Source organism: Phalacrocorax carbo, chromosome 3, assembly GCF_963921805.1.
Source record: "Phalacrocorax carbo chromosome 3, bPhaCar2.1, whole genome shotgun sequence".
Classification (NCBI taxonomy): domain Eukaryota; kingdom Metazoa; phylum Chordata; class Aves; order Suliformes; family Phalacrocoracidae; genus Phalacrocorax; species Phalacrocorax carbo.
Window position 1 is genome coordinate 96,149,878 of NC_087515.1, and position 6,365 is coordinate 96,156,242.

The 6,365-nt window shown below is 37.4% G+C and overlaps 1 long non-coding RNA gene across 1 annotated transcript in view; it reads left to right on the forward strand.

The window, feature by feature from the left end:
- LOC135312646 (uncharacterized) overlaps positions 1-4,633 on the forward strand; it is a 41,161-nt gene extending 36,528 nt beyond the window's left edge. The window contains exon 3 of the long non-coding RNA XR_010372293.1: positions 2,035-4,633. This is a non-coding gene — a long non-coding RNA (uncharacterized LOC135312646). The remainder of the gene's footprint in view (positions 1-2,034) is intronic.
- Positions 4,634-6,365: the final 1,732 nt, after the last annotated feature.

The following is a 6,365-nucleotide window of genomic DNA, read 5'->3' on the forward strand; positions in this document are numbered from 1 at the left end:
CTAACATAGCCTAACATTTTCAGAGTCAACTGTCTGATTTGAGGCTCTGAAGTTTGAATTGTACAGGGAAAATAAAATAATAGTAAAAGGAAGTTCTAACCAACAGTAATAAAAGATGCAAATCCAGACAATATTGTGATTGATCACTTGAATATAAAAAATAATCATAGCCCTTAGAGGATCAAAATAGGATCTGTTAACAATAGAAATATCAGATTCCTGTCTGTCAAAGGTGCTGAAAGTACTGTGGTAAATTTGGTCAGAGACTACCACAGTATTGTTTTTCTGCCCTCTCTTGTAAAAGGTTGAAGTGCCTTTTGCAAATCATACTTCATCTGGAGAACCTTGAATGAGAAATATAAGGTCTTTAGCAACTGTTCACATGGGACTTTGAAGCTGGCACTTCTTCCAGCAGGGACTGGGGCTAGATGACCTCCTGAGACGTGTTCACTTTATTCTATGATTTATTCCTTTTTCTTGCTTTGAGGGCGCAGCTCCGTGCTTTTGTTTCTGCACTTTATTCTTTTGTTTCTACTGCTGGTTTCATTGTTGAGCCAACACCAGGCAACGCTGTTTCTTGCAGGCTTACCTGGCTCTCTGACTAGCTTGGCTGATGGATTAAAAGACTGGGATTTCCCTCTTCTATTGTGTGTCTTAGAGTGATCCAACCAATGGCCCTTGTCAACATGTAAAGTTGGTGGAGGTTTTTTTAGGAGAAATGCATCTTGCATGCACATAATTAGCATAGGTCGTTCAGCTGCCGACCAGAGAGCTGATGTATTCTTGACAGGCAGCTTGAGAATAAAACGTTTTAATTCTTGCAGGTTTTGCCTTCTTTGCCCTTGCAGTTCATATTATTTTGTAGCAGACTGGAAGGTGAAGGTAATCTGTACCTTCAGATTTATTTCAACTTTTCAGGCTCCTCCAAATCTGTAGGCCTTCTTATGAATGGTAAAATGGGATGTGCAGTTACATAGTCACCTTCTTTCCCTCTCCTGCTGCTGTATTTTTTGTCTTGACCAAAGGGATCCCCACTGGGGATTTTTGTGACTGCGAGAACTGGGCTTCTAGGTATGTGGCATGATTTTCAGAAGTACTGGAATGAGATGCAGGTAATGGTGGAGGAGAAAATTGTACAGTAACTTTGGTCCAACTGAAACAAGCTTCATGCCCAAAGGAAAGCTGTTCAGAAAGCTGGCCAATATACTGTGCTATAAATGGTGTTCATATAACGGTAAGAACAGTACCAGTACTGGGGCAACCCTTCTATGGGTTGAGCTCTTGTATAAAGTTCCTATGCCTTTTCAACAGCCAATCAACTTTTCTTAAAGTAGGTTGCTGTGATTCTGTAAGACAATTCAGGTCGCAGTCACTTGCACGCAGTTTTTTTGCACATGTATTGTTTTTTTAAAGTAGAAACTATTAATAATCTTGTCCCAAAGTGTTTCTTATGTTGTACTAAAACTTGTTTGAATATTTTTTTTCTTTTCTGAGGGTTTTGGCTATTGTTCTACATGAGAAAACCTTTTTGTTATTTAAGGTTAGACTCTCATTTTTTGTTTGGGTTGTTTTTTAACTTTTCCCTCAGAGGCTATCTGTTTTAAGAAACTGAATACCTAATCTGTCTCTGAGAGGAAAATATAATCTCAAATGTACCTAGACTGCTGTTAAGTCATCTATTGTTGTATAACTGAACTCTTAAATTTACCAAACCGAGTCTTTAAAAGTATCCTTTTCCTCACAGTACTCAAAGGTGTCACAGAACCATAATATCCTCTGATCTATATATATTATGATATATATATGATAACATATCTTCTGATAATTAAAAATAAACCAGGTATTGGAGGCGTTCCCCTAGGCCAGCACTCTAGGATATTACTTTTAAATTGTGTTAAAAGCTTCCAGTCCTTTGGAAAAATTACAGGACAGCTTTTACTTGTAGAATGCAAATACAGTTTTTCTGCTTGATTGTTTTTTTGTTAGTGTATTTATGTGCACTCATTAAAATGCTGAATTCTCTCTTTTCTGCAGGCACAACCTCAAGACACTCAGGACACTCATACTTTGGAGTGAACTGGTAGGAAGCCTTGCAGTACCACAGTGGCGAAAATAGTGGCTGTCCTCTGGAGATGCTGAAGCTCAGCTTTATTTTGAACTTTGTTCTTACACCTCCCAGATTGTGCACAAAGTACTTGATTTGGATTTGTATCGTATAAAATAGCCATGGGTATGGGGGGGGGGGCGTTCCTTCGCTTTACTTGACATCAACCTGTTTCTGGCAATCAGTGATAATCTGTACTAGGTCTGCTGACCTTTGGTCTGTTTTCGATAGCTCTGAGTGACAGGTACTGTAAACATCCTACACTCTCAGCTGTGGAAACTAAGAAAGCTGGGAGAAGGCTGTTTACTCTCCCTGCCTTGGAAATCATCCGGAGGAAAAGGATGGAATATTCTGAGCTCTGTGTTGATTGTATTTCTGACAACCTGTATTTCATATTTTATGTTATAGTGTCAGTAAACAAATAATAGTATTATATCATGTCATCAGTGTCTGGTGTTCTGACTGAGGGCGGAAGGGCCTTACAATATGATTTAGCTGCACTGCTGGCTTGAGGGAAACCTAAATAGTAGCAATAATACATTACAATACTTCCATCCTTAAGCAGTGATTAAAACAGTGTTGTGCTGTTTGTTCATAGGTGGTGGTACATACAAGTTACAGTGTAGACATGCTCAGGTTGACACATCAGTAGTGTATTTAATGAAAATCATCCTTAAATATTTGGTTCTTGTTTTCTAAGATTCACTCAATTCTGGTTTCCTACCAAAAAGGGCTAGAAATAGAGGTCAGAAGGCAAAAAGGTTCTAGGGGACTTCAAATTTTCAGTTTCTTTTCAAAGAAATTCAGAGGTGTCAACACTGATTAACTCCATCTATAAATTAACTGAATTAAAGATACAAAGGTATTTACCTTATGTTCTCCACTTGCTGTTCCCTGCCATTTGTCCCCCAGACTGTATTATTCTTTGTACTTTGTCCTGGCAACCTTCCTCTTCCTTGTTGTGTTTCTTTCATTCTATTTGCTGTTAGCCAAGTAGAGCTTCTCATTTTAAATGTAGAATAAGCTGAAAAAAACCACCCTTTTAAATCTAGTAGCCTGCTGGCATGGTCTAAATTCTCATGAAGTGCAGTTTTTCAGCTCTTCTTAAGGAGGGACTTTGGCAGAAAGAATATTGTTCCCGTCTTTTTTCTTATTTATGGGAGAGGACACCTTTTGTGCTCTCTAAGAAATGTTTTTTAGAATACAGTTGAATTCAAAGATCACCTTCTAGCTCCTTTTGCAATACCACTCTTATGTCTTCAGATCCTGCTGCTCTATCTTTTTAGCAGAGGCATTTAAATATAAAATCTTTGAAATATAAGGCTGTTAAAAGAGTTTAAATATCAGGGTTTGGAAAGTGATGGGAGTGGGAAGACAACAGGAGAATGGTGAAAGATGGTGTATAGATTTGAAGTAATACTTGTACAAAATGGACAAGAAAGAATGCAAACTGTTCGGCAGTGCTAAAAAAGAAGTCAGTTATTTGAAGCTATAATTATTTTTCAGGCTCTGGCTTGCCTTCTTTTTGGAAAAAGGAATTGGAGGGGAAGCCAGAGTCACAGGGCCTGTTAGAGTGCTGTAGCCAAGGAGTAAGTTGATGAGTGAAAAGAAGGTTGAGGTCTGGTTATGCAGTAACAAACACCAGAGCTTTGGGTTTGTGGGATTTTTAACTCATGATTTGTGTAGCAATTTCTAAGAAAAGCAGAGTTAGCTTCCTAAAATGATCATTTTAAGGAGACATTAGCTGTTCAGACTAGTCAAACGATAGAGGGTAGCATTTCCTAATACACATGGTTCCTTTGGCAGAGAGATATTTCCAAGGGTGACAGAGCACACAGTTACATTCTCCAGTGCATGACGGTACTGATTGGAGGCTATGCTGTTGAGGAAAGATAACCTTCTGAAAGAGATAACATCCTGAAATTTTGGAGTGTGGTGGTTTTTTTTATATTATTCTTATTTAGGTTTGCTTTAGGTTTGGAATAATTATTTTGTGTCAATTGAAGAAACTTCTCTATGTTTAGTATTACTTATTTGGGCGTTTAATAGTGAAATTCCATCTTCATTTTTGTCAGTGTAAGTTGAGAGTGTTGGAGTCTTTCTCGTACATCCTTCCTTGGCCACGCTTTCGTGCCCTTTTACTTGTGCTGACATTAATGTTTGTTTAAACTGCGAGCTAATTCAGTGGCTTGACCTTGCTGAAAACTAAATAAGCAAAACAGCTTTTATGTGGATCAGCTGAGTAATGACTTACTCCACCACTTGCTGTGGCCAAAAATGCTACTGAAAATGCTAATTCCTTCAAATATGGCCACTTCTCTGAAGAGCTAGAACACAGTTTATTTTAAATAGATTATGAAATCCTAAAACAGTAAAATGGTGAAATTACAGGATTTTTTAATATTTTCTGTGTTTTATTTGATGTTACATTCTTCTGTTAATGCTGTTTAAGTGCAGTTGCAAGCATGGTGCTAAAATAAATTCAGTAAAATAGTTTTAATTAAAATTTTTCATTTTTTGGATGCTGTTCATGCTTCTCTGAAAGATTTGTTCGTGAAGTCTAATAACTAAATTGTGTCGGTAATAGGGAGCAACCAGTAATTTTGCTACCTCCAGACCTTTAATTGTAAAGGTATCCTCTGATGTACTTGCACCATATTGAGCACTGAATAAATTGCATTATTTCTAGATCACAGAGTTTCTTTCCCCCAGGTATCACCTGCCAAGCCAAAGGCAAACATTACGTCCTTTTTTCCTGTTAATCTCAGACTTCAAAGAGTTTAAGGTTCTTTCCAGTCTATCAATTAAATATAGATCTTCCCCACTGCAAAAAAAACATACAGGGCTGTTTCAAAAGCCTGTTGCCAGTAATGAGCTTTGGATTGGGTCCATGGAGAGGTAATCTGGGTAGCTACCACAGCAAGTCATCTGTGGGAATTTCCTGATTGTAGGCGTGGGCTTTTTTTTCTCTCTCTCTAAGGGCGGTTCTGCCAAGATGCAAAAGTGACTTGCTCCAAGTGTTTCTTGGCACCCCCTGGGACAATAAGATTCTGTATGTTAAGCTCAACATGCTGCATTGATTATGTTTTTATTATTGTCTTTTGTGAGGAAGAGGAGGATAGTTATTATCATGTTTCCTGAATTTGATAATAACTTCCTAAGTTTAGAAACATGATAAGTTTAAGTATTGTAATATTTTTTCTCTAAACTCTTTTACACGGAGGTGAAGCAGAATTTTTTTTTTTTGTAAGGTACATTTTTGATTACGTAGTCCCTCTAGGTATTGCCTAACATCCGGTTTTGGCAATATAGGGAGTGACTGTGTGAAGAAAGAATGCATGGGAGTCCTGGGGCAGAGCTGTTGCCTGTTTGGAGATTGCAGCCTGACCTTGGGGTTCACAACTGAAATACTAGAAAAAACATTGTATCAAACGGAGGGTAGGGAGGAAAAGTAGAGGTGAAGGGGAAAGAGGTGACTGACTTGTTATCTGTAGGGGGAAAAATAATATACTGTTGATTTTAAGTGTAAACACTTCCTTGATGATACAGTGAAAGGGAACAGCAATTGTCCTTGATGCTTATACAAAAGTCAAGTTCTTTATGCAGTAAATCTTGCTGTCACTGATTCTAATTTAGTGCAGGAGATTGTAAAGGTCTATGACAAGCTATTCTACTTTGAAGAACTATATCTAAATTGAAGAAGGAAAAAAAGTTTGCTTTGAATGAAAGGGAGAAGAAATACACATTCTGTGGACTTCAGTCATAACTGCCTCTGAAATGAGAGAGGGGACTCTAGATTTGAATTCTCTGTGCTACGATTGAGATAAAACGATGTAAAAACCTGTCCTTCTGCAAAATGCAAACAGATGTGGAACATCTGCAATACAAATATGCATTTATATGCAGATTTTAAAAGCTTAAAATACATTAACTTTTAAAATCTGAACAAACACTTTGTTTGATTCAGGTTTTCTTTAAAATGAGGTTCTCGTTTTTGAAAGCCCTTTTTTTTGTAAACTGATTCTCTTACATTTAATTAAACAGAATGCATAAGCTGAAGCTTCTTTTATTCTTTTGTGAAACTTGGTTCTTGTCAGCTCTGGGGTCCATCCGAGACCTACTTAGCTACAGTTAGGTTTTTGTTTCCTTATTTTTGACCTTTGGTTTTAAGGATGTTAGTGTGAAATAAATGGAATTATGCTTTTGTAGCAACCACTTTATATAATAAGCAAACTTCAGCTATGCATTGCAGTCTATAGCT